The sequence below is a fragment of the Microtus pennsylvanicus genome, chromosome 12 (assembly GCF_037038515.1).
Source record: "Microtus pennsylvanicus isolate mMicPen1 chromosome 12, mMicPen1.hap1, whole genome shotgun sequence".
NCBI lineage: Eukaryota > Metazoa > Chordata > Mammalia > Rodentia > Cricetidae > Microtus > Microtus pennsylvanicus.
The window spans coordinates 26,407,501-26,421,970 of NC_134590.1; positions in this window are offsets into that span (position 1 = coordinate 26,407,501).

Below are 14,470 nucleotides of genomic sequence, written 5' to 3' on the forward strand. Positions count from 1 at the left end.
GCCCGGACCTCCAATGACCTAAAGACCTCCCAGAAGGCTCCCCTTCATAAAGATTCCGCCGCCGAAGACCAAGTATCCAGTAGTGAACCCCAAGAAACTCTCACGCCATATCTAAGCTGTAACAATTTGCTTAAAAGAAATTTCCTAACTGTGATGCTTAACTTAAGGTGCCAACTCGGCTAGGCTATGTCTTTTCCTAACGTCACTCATATGTGCACTGCGGCACTTAATGGACATCTGTCTGTGATCCCCACAGGGATGCAGTAATAACTCTATTGTTTCCATAAATTCAGGCTCACAGAAATCTTAACAAAGTTTCCAGAAAGTGGTTTTGGGTGTTTGCCTCTGACTGTGGGTATGACTTGTCCACCATGACCTGCTGTGACTCTGAAGAGGGTGAGGGGGACATTTGGAAGCTGTGTTCTGCCGGCACACAAGTGCATCATGGGTACTCGAATGAAGTACACCAAGTGCATCATGGTTTTTACATGCTTCACTAAGTGCATCTCTGGCTGAGAATTTTTAAATGCTGAAATACGGGTCTTCCTTCTTCGGCGTCTGTAACTAGTTTCATGTTTCTTTTTGTCGTGCTCTAGAAATTCCTTCCAACTCCATGTATCTGTCATTTCCATGGCTAGAGAGAATTCATCATTGTTATTAGTACTTTGGAAGACTCTCATGCCAGCTCCCCAAGGCAAGTCAACACAATAGTGGTAGTGAAACATTGAGGCTCAGACTCATTATGCTGCAGGCCCAACTTCAGTTACTTGGTAATCAAAGAATGAGAAATTTCAGGTTTTAAGTCTGAAATGGCCTGTTATAGGAAAATCACTGCTGAAAACCATGTCAAACAAACTAGTTCTAAAACACAATTAGATTAAGAGGTCCCTTGAAGGCAAGACCCATGCCTGTCAATCTTGGTACTCCTGGTGAAAGGACACACAGATACAGACATATGCATGTGTATACATGCATTATACTTGCAACGAATGAGCAATGTCAAGTAGAAATGGAATTTTATTCCAACTCTTCTACCTCAGGTTCCAGAGAACCTATCTCGCCTTCTGTAACTGTATTATATGCATGTAGCCTGCATATCTAGAGATAGCTTAGGGTGAATAACTGAGTTTACAGATACTTTGTCAGATCAGGGATATGTCAGATCAATTAACATGATTCAGAGAAACATGAGCATCGTTCTGGTTTTGATGGCAAGCTCATTCTTTGGAGGAAGAAACAAAATATTTTCTAATTATTCTAGGCCCACGGGAGAAGCTACCTGGGTTTCTTAAAAATTATTATTGCCTGTGCGTCCTCCTCCTTGAAGACCCTGACTTGTTTCCCTTTGTCTTTCGAGATCACAACACTGGGTCCCCAGAGGACATTGACGTTGATGGAGAAAGACCAAAAGACCTTTGGTGACTTCATCCAAATGTCATAACAAAAGTAATGCTTAGCATGCTTCTGAGGGATTGGCTTTCAAGCAGGAGCCCAGCTGTTTTGGAAACTTCCCTAATGACATTGTTGTTGTTTCTCAGGAGTGACTGGGTTGATAGATCAGGCCCATTTGTAAATTAATGCAGCCCCCCCAACCCCCTGCAGGCAGGAGCAGGGAGCCCTTCAGAGTAGAAGTACTGTGATCCTCAGTCTGGCTCACAGCCTTCTCTGTGAAAACTGTCGTCTTCCTTTAAATTTTTTATTTGTCTTAGACCTCCCTGCCCATAATGTTTTTGTAGGAAAAAAAAAGGCCTGAAGATTTCTCACCCCAGTACAATTAATATATTTTGAAAAATGTGAAGAATAAATTTGCAAAGATCAACTGATCTTAGAAAAGGTCAGGAGAGCCCAGCTGCCGTATTAGAATTTTTTTTTTTTTGTCTAATGCCTTTTAACTGTGCACCATGCACTGTAGGAGCCCAGGAAGTCTGTTCTGAGTGTTGGAGGGGTGACGTGCATCTGGGCCCAAGTACTGTTAGTCAGGGCTGAAGACTGTTTTCACAGATGCCATTCGGGCGCGGTCCTTCATTCTTGACCTTCTGCTGCCTCCATCATGCTAAGAAGACGCTGGCATGCCTAGAGGATTCCTATAATTTAAAACTGTGATTTTTACCATCTCCTCACATCCCACAGAGGTCAAGAGGCTAGATAAACAACTTCCTACAGCTGCTGCGCCATCGGGCACACGCCTGCAGCAGAAAGTCTGTGCCGTGGAGATAAACACATCAGGTTGTATCTACCCACACACCTATGCTCTTTGTGTCTGAACTTGACCTTAGCAGTTAATATTAGGAGCAGATTTGGTGCTAATAAGAATTCAAATGCAGCTGTGCTGAGTTGAAATGACCAGCGTTTCCCAGGAGGCTAGCTTTCCCCAAAGGGTTTGAGTTCAGCTTTGATTCCCTAAGCCTGGCTCCTCCTCTTATCTTTGTTTCCTTCTGGGAGCTATCACATCTGATGGCTGCGCAGTGTCAGGTCCCCTCTGAACCCCCACTTGCCTAATGAGAACCATGCATTGTTCTCTTGAGATTCATTTACATGTATATGAACTATACGGTCCCCAAATTTCCCTTCCTTTGAGACCTCGTGAGGGTGCTTCCTGCTCTGAGACTCTGTGGTTCTCCAGACAGAACTGAAGTCGGTGGGTTGTTTTTATTTTCTTAGGAGCCACAGGTCAGAGCTGGTGGTCAAGTAAAATAATCTGTTGATTGTCTTTTATGGTTCTTGTAAATACTACTCATGGTTCAGAGTCTTAAAAGGGGGGACAGATGGTCAGGTTCCCCCCCCCCTTGTTTAAGACTAAGAAGTGAAGTTTAGGGAGCAGGTCTGACTGTGAAATATTTGTTCATTATGAGGTGAAGTTGGGAAGGGTTTCAATAAACAGCAAATTCAGCAAAGACTTGTCAGCTGGGACTTGATTGTTTTCTACCGGCAAACCACAGTAACTTCGCTATAAAAGCTGCCAGATACAGTGTTGCTGAGGGTCTCATTTGCTGAATAAACACCCAGATGCCATTATTCACACTGGCTGCAAACTTGTATTTTTCTATCTCAAATGCTTTTCCTAGAGTCACGTTTTGCCCATGCACATTATCCTTAGACTTCTGATACTAACATGTCAGTCTTGTTCCTTGTAGCCGTGAATATGTGGGCTGCTTTAATATTATTATTAAACATCTGAAATTTCTAAAAAAAAAGAAAACAAAACAAAACAACAACAACAACAAAAATAAAACAACCCTAAGCTAGCATGCTCTGTTTCTCTTCGGAGATGGCTGGATCATGGGTGATGGTCATGTCTGTATTGAACCTTAGCTGAGGGGGTGCTGCCCCCCGTTCTGAGGCTTGCACACTGCCTGTGTCAGATGGCCCTGGGAGCACTTGACAAGATCAGAGTGTCCTCTGTCTCCTGATTAGCATTCAAGAACCTTGGCAACTGAGGATGGAGCCATAGAAGGGAAGCAAGCTGCTGTTTAAATGGAAGACAGCCACTTCGTGGCTGATAAGCGTTGGAGTGATAAATTTCTAAGCAGCCTTTTGGCCCCAGGAATCACAGAGCAGCCCTCTCTTGCGCACTCTTCTGCAGATGATGGACTTTTACTTTTCACGGTGCCGTCTGAGGGCAGCTACGAGGGTGAAGACGTGTCTGCTTGTGGTCTGCACTGGATACCTGTCAGTTGGTTTACAGATAATTGACAGATCCCAGAGTGTTTTGGAACGCACTTAAGACCAGAAACAGAGCAGCAGGAAACGCTAAGGAGCGCAGAGAACCCCTAGCAGTAGGCGTCACTGGTCGACTGCAGAAGACGCTGCTTTTTAAGAAGTTCCAGAGATTGTTTGATAGAGGCTCGGGATTTAGCTCTGCCTAAACCTATACATGTGTATGGCTGTTGCTCTTGTTAATTTTTCTTGAATGAACTACATTAATTTGTCTGCCTACTCAGTTTATCAACAAGACCGGTAGTTTTGTGCCCAGGAGGTGAGGTTGGTTTCAGTCTGCCAGTAACAGGTACCCACATGTCTTCCCTTTAAAGATCCAGCTCTTTGTGCTCCCGTCAGGGTTGGCTCCTCCTCCTTCACTTTGACAGTTTTTATAATGCTGCAGAAATCTTTTTGGCATTTGCTTTAACTTGGTCTCGAGGGCATCCCTCACTGCTTCCGAACAGATCTGGGAGAACCAGATGTAGGGTGCAGCCTGCCCCCAGTTCACCACCACGGTGTCCAGCGCAGGGTGTGTCGGGCAGAACCCGCTGTTGTCAATTTTAAGCTGGGCAAGGTCACACTTCTCACCATGGGGGAATGGTTTTGTTTTTTTTTTTTTTTTTTTTTTTTTTTTTTTTTTTTTTTTTTTTTTACCATGGGGGAATGTTAATGAAATACTAAAGACCTGCAGAACCCTCTGGTTAGGGGAGAGAAGTTCGGAGCACAAGGTAATGTCTAGTGAGGCTTCACTGGTACTCGATGCATGCATGTGGCCTTTCAGGGTTGTCATGGTGGCACAGAATGTCCCTAAGGACCAGAACAGTGGCTGGAACATCTTGGTTATTAACCCCTGGAGTGAGGAAAAGGCCAGACACATGCTTTGCTGAGTCTTACACCCGGTTCGTTTTCTGGGACCCTATCTGAGTTGGGCTAGCAACGAGTCAACCACGGTGATGACAGAGCTGTGAGGTGATCGCCTTAGCCTGGGGTATGGAATTAAATTCCGCTTAGCACAAGGCTGATGCTCACCGGATATTAACTGCTCTGCTGTGGACTGTGAGGAAGAAGAATGATGCATACGTTGACCTGGTCTGCAAAGAGTTTTAAATCTAATGAAAGGGATGGGACTGAGAGACTTTGGAACAGTGGTATATTTAGAGTCTAAATACTACAGTATTGAATTGTCTGTCATTACTATGGGGATATTACTTATTGCTGCTTCATTTACCTTCAAATAGCTCATGGCATTAAGTAGAATCATGGGATCTTTGGGGGAAATAAGAGTGTTCAGAAATATTTTACACATTTTAGTTCAACTCTATTTTTTTTTAAAAAATATAAGGACATGGAGAGGTTGTGTCTGAGCTCACAAATCACAGATAAAGATGTTCCCTTTCCCCCCAGGCCTTTGGTTCTAAAGCATGCTGAAATCCCAGGCTCCTGCCAACAGCTTACTTTATTTCTGTTCAGTGAGAATAAACTTCTGTCACACAGGTTCTCAGACAGATGCTTCTAGTACTTACCAATACACCAGATTCCATTGCGTGTCTGCTGCTATCTTTTTTCTGTCAAGACTCACCCAGACTACCATCAAAAATGAGCCTTTTTGGCTCATGCCCACAATCTGCAAAGTGTAATAAATGTGTGAATCCTCTGTTCTTCATCTACCGCCCAACATCCCAGGAGACCAAGCAGCTTGTCTCAAAGGTCTCACAGAGAGCCGTGCCCGAGTCATGGAGTCAGGCTTCAGAGCCTTTGCTCATAACTGAAGGCCCATGCCACTTGGAGACAGCATGACAGGTGCCCAGCAACCCCCAGAGTCACTGAAATATGACGATCCCCATCGGAGTCCTGGCTACAGTCACCAGCTAGACTCTGTGTCCACAGTTCGCTCTTCAAACACGCTCAGCTTCTCAATAGCAAAGATCCTCACGCCACAGCTATCTTGGGCTGCTGCCTGGGAGTTTAAACTCAAGGGTCATGACCTTACCAGCTCGAATCTTTGCCATGGTTTTACTTTCTTCTTTGGTGAAAGGCATCCGATTTAGTGAAAAGTCACGAAGAACTTGACAATCTTTTAAAAGCATGCAGTTTAAGGTATCGTATAGAATTGGCAATTCTATACGTATCGTATAGAAAAGGCAATTTTAAGTGTGTTTGTTTCCTGAGGGCTACTTTTTCTTTTCTGAGAGAGAGAGAGAGAGAGAAAGAGGGGGGGGAAGAAGAAGGAGGAGGAGGAAGAGGAAGAAGAAGAAGAAGAAGAAGAAGAAGAAGAAGAAGAAGAAGAAGAAGAAGAAGAAGAAGAAGAAGAAGAAACAGCAGAAGCAGCCTCTATTTCAGGATAGTTTGTTCCCTGATTCTTTCAGAGCAGTGGGCCAGCCTTGAGCCCATGCCCTGCAGAGCGTGGGGTAGGGGTGGGGGTCTGTGACATCTAATCCACCCAAAAGAACTTCAGATTTGATTAGGCTCTTTGAATTCAGCTTGAAAAAGAACCATTAAGAAGCTGGGCAAAACAGAGGCCTTGCCCCCGACTCTTTAAGGTGGAAGGCAGGGTCGCCGAGCAGGAAGTGCCCTGACGTGCTGACAATGAGGAAGCAGGCCGTGTTTTTGTTTATTTTCTCATAATGTGCTGATGAACGAATGAAGGAGTGCATTAAGGCGCCCTGAGAGCAGCTGTGAGAAGAGATTGGGGTTTATCAGCCTTTTAGCCGGGTTTCCTCCGGGAAGAATGCTTACACAGGCAGGTTCTGTCTGCACGTCCCTGCACACCCTGGCGCCCCTCCCTGCTTGCGTCCCTTGATAACTGCGAATGCCTTCAAAACGAAGTCAGTCCTTCGTGACAGATGGGCACGCGCTTGGAGTCATAGGTTCCTAAATTACAGAAACAAGTGGATGAGAGACAGGACCAGTTTCCAGAGAACAAATACCCTACTTCTTGTTTTTTTTTTTTTTCTCCCTATTTATGCCTGGAAGTTCTAAATTAATTTTTGGCCTCCTTTAAAGAGACTGAAAAAAATGGGGAGTAGGAGAGGGCTCCTTTTGGGAGCAATATCAGTATTGCCTGATTGAAGCCCCCCCCGCCCACAAACATGGAGAAACTTTACAAAACGGGGAAAATATTGCCTGTAACCACAAAGGACATGCCACTTAGCAGGCCAACATTCATTGACAACGCTTCTTAAAAGCCTTGAGTTTTGAGTCCACTGGGGAGGTGGCATAGGACAAAGCCCTAAATGCTCTGATCAGAGCATCTGAACAGATGAAGTGTTCCCACTGGTGACACGCCAGCCGCGAAGGTTGTTCCATTTTCTCCTGAGATGATAGAATGAGTCTATTTCTCAGGAGCTAGAAGGGACATCACAGGCACGAGGAGATGACTAGAAGCCATGAAAAAAAAAATCAGTGTTGACCAGTGTGCCCTACGGTGAAGCTTTCAAGTGCTTGTACAGATGGTAGTAATTTTAGCCATTTAGACTTCAAATAATTCCAAGGAATAAGAAATAGCAATAAATGGTTCGAAATGGATTTGATCCAATTCTTAGGGCTTTTCAGGTGTTTTGAAATATGCATAAATTTCTTACAATATGTGAATATATAATGGAAATAGTATCATAGACTTTTGATAGAGATTGGGTTATGTATTGGAAGGAGATGAAACGGTTACGTGAAGCTTATTGCCCAGACACAAAACTTAACATGAACTTGGCTCTTTCTTGCCCTAGCATATGTCAATATACCAGTTATCTATCTGACAACTACAGCGCTTGCTAACAGTTGGTGTGGCCTAGAGACATCTTCCTAAGGCCGAGGCATGGTGCGTGCTGGCGGAGTCCATCAGTGACCCCATCTAGAGCCCCGTATGTCCTCGTGGCGTACGCAAGCATGGAACACAGACCGGGAACGGTGGGCGCCGTGGGTTATCTGAAAACGTTTTGAGCTTCTCTTTCCCACCCCGAGTGTGGTGGCAATCGCGGTGAACTCCATCAGAAGGCTGGAGCTGAATACCAGTCCCCTGGATGGCCGGCGCTCAGCTTTTGAATCACCTCACTCCTCTTCTCTGGGCCTCGGTTTACTCACTTCCAAAGCTCAGGCTGTGAGGCTTCTGAGACTTAGAGCTCGAAGGCACTTAGAGTCACGTCCGGGCAGAGAACACCTCTGTCACATGCTTGCTTCATATCCTAACACGCACGTCCTAATAAGAGCCACACTTAGAACACATGGACTTCACTCTAGATTCTGCCTTGATTTGCTTTTCATTTCTGTTTTACCACGCGATGCAGCATCCTTTAAGACCAAAAGAGCCAGTGCTTCCTGTGTGTAGCACACGCTTGAAACGAAAAACTGAGTTTATTATTGCATTCCACGTGTCGCTTTGAAGAGCTCCCGTAACGCCGGTGACCTAGACAGCTTAGCACTTTTGTGTGACTTGCCAAAATTAGACACACGTACAGTTTATAAAAATACCATACAGGAAAGTCTCAGATCAGGGATGTTATGTAAACATGAGGCATACTGTTTTTATTTTTGTTATTTCTCAGATTTTCCTGTCTAAAAAGAAAAAAAAAAAGTACATGATTTTAGCGAAAGGGCAACGTTTGCTTTGACATGCACTAATTGCAGAGAAAGAAGAATCCATACATAGGTTTTGTGATTATGATTTATAGATACTATGGATTTATTTGGACATTTCCATAGCACCTTTAATCTCTTCTTCGCATGGAATCATTTCTAAAGACTAAGAATGAAGTTGGAGTATTACCACACACCTTTAATCCCAGCACGAGGGAGACAGAGGCAACTAGAATGCTGTGAGTTTGAGGTCAGCCTGGTCTATAAGAGTGAGAGCCTGTCTAAAAACAAAACAAAACAAAACAAAACAAAACAAACAAAACCACACAGACAACACCACCAGAGAGACTGAAAATGAGTGAAACTATATACTGAATTCTGGGTCTGAAAGCACCGGATAATTGTTCTTGCTTCACAAGCAGGATTCACTGAGGCCCAGAGAAAGACGATACAAGGTTGGCGCCTGGCTCTGAGGATTCACTGAGGCCCAGAGAAAGACGATACAAGGTGGGCGCCTGGCTCTGAGGATTCACTGAGGCCCAGAGAAAGACGATACAAGGTGGGCGCCTGGCTCTGTCTGTTTCTAGTATGTGTCATTGGTCCTGAACAACTATGGCTTCTGCATCCAAGGATTCAATTAAAAGCTTAAAAACATTTTTTCTAAAAGTTGTTTTGTCTGTTTTATACACACACACTAAAACGATTTAGTATTTGTTTATTTATTGGTTTTTCGAGACAGGGATTTTCTAACAGCTCTGGCTGTCCTGGAAATCTCTTTTTAGACCAGGCTGGCCTTGAACTCACAGAGATCCACTTGCCTCTGCCTTGCGAGTGCTGGGATTAAAGGTCTGCGCCTCCATGGCCCGGCTTATTTATTATCTTTTTTAAGATGTATTTTGAGACAGGTCTTACTAGGTAAGTGCCTCTGCCTGCCCCAGCCTCCGAGTGCTGGGTTCCACGTGTATCCACCATACCTCGCCTGGACAGATACCTTCCTTATCATCAGTCCCTAAATAGAGTCAAGCAGCTACTTACATAGCTTGTCCACTCTCAGAGCACAGTAGTCCGGATCTAAGTGCCTCACTCTCCTATAAGTGGGTCTTGAACAGCCCAGGAAATAGAAGCATTTTGAGGAAACTGTATCCGTGGGGTCTTTTAACCAATATCCCAGGGCATCACGGGATAACCACACTGCACCCTGCTTTTTGGGACTCCAACACTCTCCCCTGACTGGGACCTAACAACTTGGCAGTACTTACCCAGCCCTTAAGTGGCCTCTCCTCCTAACTCTCCCAGCAGCCTCATATGGTGAGTCCCCACTTGGAGAGAGTGAATAACTTGTATATGGTAAATGACTGGCTGAGGAATCAACTTAGACTAATTTCAAAGGCTCAACTCTTTCTTAAAGTAAGTTTTGTAGTTAGCAGACAAAGCGACCAGTCTCACTGTTACTTTTCATACACATCTATTACTATACTTTGTTACTATTCGACTTTCTCCCTGTCCTTCCCACTGCACCTCTAGCCATCTCAATAGTCCCTCCTTTCGCCTTCCTGTCACATACGTTCCCTTTCCCTCTCTTCTCCCTCTGTTCACTTTAGTGAGGTCCATCTTTCAACTGTTAAGCAAGACATGTTCTTACCCAGAGTGTTGGTAATTAGACTCATCAAATAGCTACTCCGCTTCCGTCCCTGCTGAGGAAGCATAGTATACTCGCTCCCTTCTCTTCTTATGCCAGGCCATAGGTTTCTGTAGCTGTTGTATTCATTCCCTAGGGCTGTAGTGATAAATTATCACAAGCAATGGGTGGGGGGTGGCTTAGGAGTGGGACTTAAAACAGCCGCATTTTATTCTCTCACAGTTCTATACTTGCAAACCCGGCATCACGCTATTCAAGGCCATTCCTCTTCTGGAAGCCCTAAAGAAAATCCTTTCTTGTGTCTTCTTAGTGTCTGTTGGTTCCCATGGTCCTTGGCTTGTAGGTCCGCAGCTCCTCTTTCTGTCACCATCTTACCTGTGTAGGTATTGCTGCTGAGTCTCTTCCTCCTTTCTCTTACAAAGATGCCAATCATTGGACCCCAGTCCAACAGGATCTCGTCTAAACTACTAACATACAAAGATCTATTGACAAATCGGGTGATAATATCCTGAGTATCTGGATGGCTATGATGTTGAAAGGACACTATGCATCTGTTATCCCTAGGAAGAATTTTACTTGGGTTGGAAATCACTCCAGAAAGAACATGCGATAACCTTATCGGGGACTCGTGGCTAGACACAGACAAAGTACAGGCGCTTCTCACTTTAATCTGAAACCAGCTATTCATTACTGCAAAATGCAATAACATAAAGTAGTAGTCTTGAATCCACGGGCCTTTTGAAATTTCATGGGCTACAAGGAAAACATACGTGATGTGGTCCTCCCTGATGCTCCCTAGGAAGCTGATGGCTGTGAACCCTCGAAGGAGTTCAATGCAAAAACGTCCCAAGACTCACGTCTCCTTCCTTCCGAGCTCTGGGCCATTTGTCAGGAAGCAACTTATTTGTCTTTATTGCTTATGGGAGTGAAAAGTGACAAAACAATGTTATCAGAGGTCACATTCACACTTGTGACAGGCGTGAGGCAGCGGGTTCAACATTTATTTACCACAGCTGCTAGTAAGCTGGGTACCCAAACAGGCCTGTGCAACCAGTCTCACATTCACATTGCAATTCTATTGAGCAGGGCAGGAAGAACCACAATACGTAAGCTAGCTGGCTGCCTGAGTGTGCCTTCGTGTTTAACACACGTGATTTATTTGATGAGGACGGCTTTGTTTCTGGGCTCTGATGTAGGTATTTATTTTTGGCATCCCCAGACACCCAAGATATGAAGCTAGCCAGCCTCCTTAGTGCCATGCAGATCTCTTCATAGAGATCCCTAACCTCCCCAGACTCCATGTGGCTTTGTTTTGGTCTTCTTATGGTTGGTAACTGTTATTATTTTATCCAGTTTTTCAAATATTTGGCCATCCTCCTCTCTACTTAGAATACAAGCTCTGGAGATGTTGTTTCATCCATTGCCAGACCCCCAGAATTTCCCCTAGCATGGGGAAGAGGCACACTTATTACTTACTGTCTGTTGAATGGATGGATGAGTAGGTGGGTGAATGAATGCTTAGTTTGCCTTCACTTCCTCGGGAAGGGCTCCCCTGACCTCTCTGACTGTTTTAGATAGCGCTATTAAAGGAACACACTTTTTAAAATAATGTTTACCACAGTTACAATGTTACATTTGTTTGTCTCATTTTTTCTATGTGTGTCAATTTTCTCACCAGATTAAAAGTTTAATGAAGATAAGACCCACGTGCCTGTGGATTCCTTCCATCGTAAGCGGCCTCAGTAACTATCTGTAGAACAAATGAAACCATCTGTGAAGTCTGTTGGTGGCTAACTGGTATACCATGGGCTCCAGGTATTAATTTCAGCTCAATAGGTATAATTTCCGTTCAACAATGGTAAAGGGTAAGGAACTGGCAAAAGCAGGGGGAATAGGAAATTCAGCATTGGGAGCAATCCTAGGATGTGGGAACATGGAAGGGCTTGGGTTTGGGGAATAGCTCAAGATGTAGTAATTATCATCAGGGTTTATATCAGAATTTGCCCAATAGCAAGATGATTTGATGCTCAGTGAAAGAGCTAAGCCTTGCCTTTAATGGCTTCCTTTCCACCTGTGCACTTGGTTAAAGACCCCATAAGCAGCTGTGTCTGTGATTCCCCAGCCCGGGTACTTCCTCCAGGCTCCACCTCCCATTCTTTCATTTGAACCCTATTGTTTTGAACTGGTTCCCCTGCTTCCTTCCTGCTTCCTTGAGTTTGGTTTTCCCCCATGCCTATTCCCTTTGGGTTGGTAACTGGCTTGCCTGGTGGCTTGCCTGACTTTAACAACATGCTCTGTAGCCCTTAGCTGTTCTGTCCCTCCCTACCTGTCCCCTGTACATAGCTCAGGTCCTGCTAATTCCACTTGGCTAGGAGCAGCCTGTGGCCTGGCCCCCTACTTCCCGAGAAGAGACTGAACACTGAGTTCTCTTGAATGGAGCTCCCAGACTCCCTCCTGATTAGGGCTGACTTTAGGATGGGTCTGGGACTATAGAATACACACCGTGTTCTTCTGTGCTCACAGCAGACATCATGAATTGATCACAGCTTCCTTCCTGCTGAGTCTAGCTCTGTATTTTTCAACATATAGTTGCAAGTAAATACGTTGTTGCAAGTCCAAGTTGTTGGACTAGGCCTGTGAGGATGAGACATGCATGTGTTTGCATGGGATTGTACATTCATGGGTCAACTGGGAATAAGAGCGAACAAAGGCCCTGGGTGTGGACAAATGAGGTTAGCAGAAGCTGGAATAAGATGCAGAATGGCAGATGTTCAATTAATATTTTTGGCAAGTTTAGCTACTTCATATCAAGTGTGGGATTTGAAATATTAAAATACTTAGGAAAAATAATCAAGAAGGGAGATATTACTTAAAATAAGCCTTGGGGATAAATGGAGGACATGTGCTGTGAATTAGTTAGCTGTGCCTGTGGACAGCCACTGATTCATCGTGAGCCAGAACAAGAATGGGGTGTTTATGAGCTGGTATGTTCAAGGGCACTTCATTCACAATGAAACCTTAACCGCCTGAGGGGTTTGTAGCTGGATGGAACTGTAGTGGTGGAGAGTCCTTCGGACAAGAGGAACGCCAACCTTCAGTGCTCCCTCACCTCCTGTGTGTGTTCTGCAGTGCTCCCTCACCTCCTGTCTGTGCTCTTCAGTGCTCCCTCTCCTCTTGTGTGTGTGCTCTTCAGTGCTCCCTCTCCTCTTGTGTGTGTGCTCTGCAGTGCTCCCTCTCCTCTTGTGTGTGTGCTCTTCAGTGCTCCCTCACCTCCTGTCTGTGCTCTTCTAGAGCTCCCTCACCTGTCTGTGCTCTTCAGTGCTCCCTCACCTCCTGTGTGTGTTCTGCAGTGCTCCCTCACCTCTTGTGTGTGTGCTCTGCAGTGCTCCCTCACCTCTTGTGTGTGTGCTCTGCAGTGCTCCCTCACCTCCTGTGTGTGCTCTGCAATGCTCCCTCTCCTCCTGTGTGTGTGCTCTGCAGTGCTCCCTCTCCTCTTGTGTGTGTGCTCTGCAGTGCTCCCTCACCTCCTGTCTGTGCTCTTCAGTGCTCCCTCACCTCTTGTGTCTGTGTTCTTCAGTGCTCCCTCACCTCCTGTCTGTGCTCTTCAGTGCTCCCTCACCTCTTGTGTGTGTTCTTCAGTGCTCCCTCACCTCTTGTGTGTGTGCTCTGCAGTGTTCCCTCACCTCTTGTGTGTGTGCTCTGCAGTGCTCCCTCTCTTCCTGTGTGTGTGCTCTGCAGTGCTCCCTCACCTCCTGTGTGTGCTCTGCAGTGCTCCCTCTCCTCCTGTGTGTGTGCTCTGCAGTGCTCCCTCTCCTCTTGTGTGTGTGCTCTTCAGTGCTCCCTCACCTCCTGTCTGTGCTCTTCAGTGCTCCCTCACCTCCTGTCTGTGCTCTTCAGAGCTCCCTCACCTCCTGTCTGTGCTCTTCAGTGCTCCCTCACCTCTTGTGTGTGTGCTCTTCAATGCTCCCTCACCTCCTGTTTGTGCTCTTCAGTGCTCCCTCATGTCTGCTGTGTGTGCTCTCAGTGCTCCCTCACCTCCTGTCTGTGCTCTGCAGTGCTCCCTCACCTCCTGTCTGTGCTCTTCAGTGCTCCCTCACCTCCTGTCTGTGCTCTTCAGAGCTCCCTCACCTCCTGTCTGTGCTCTTCAGTGCTCCCTCACCTCTTGTGTGTGTGCTCTTCAATGCTCCCTCACCTCCTGTTTGTGTTCTTCAATGCTCCCTCATGTCTGCTGTGTGTGCTCTCAGTGCTCCCTCACCTCCTGTCTGTGCTCTGCAGTGCTCCCTCACCTCCTGTCTGTGCTCTTCAGTGCTCCCTCACCTCCTGTCTGTGCTCTTCAGTGCTCCCTCACCTCTTGTGTGTGCTCTTCAGTGCTCCCTCACCTCCTGTCTGTGCTCTTCAGTGCTCCCTCACCTCCTGTCTGTGCTCTTCAGTGCTCCCTCACGTCAGCTGTGTGTGCTCTTCAGTGCTCTCTTCCCACAGCTGCCAAAAGAACAGGATTCTCGCATAATTAATTCATGGTTCATCTGTAATATGTAATATACCGGCAACTAAACTATCTCAGGG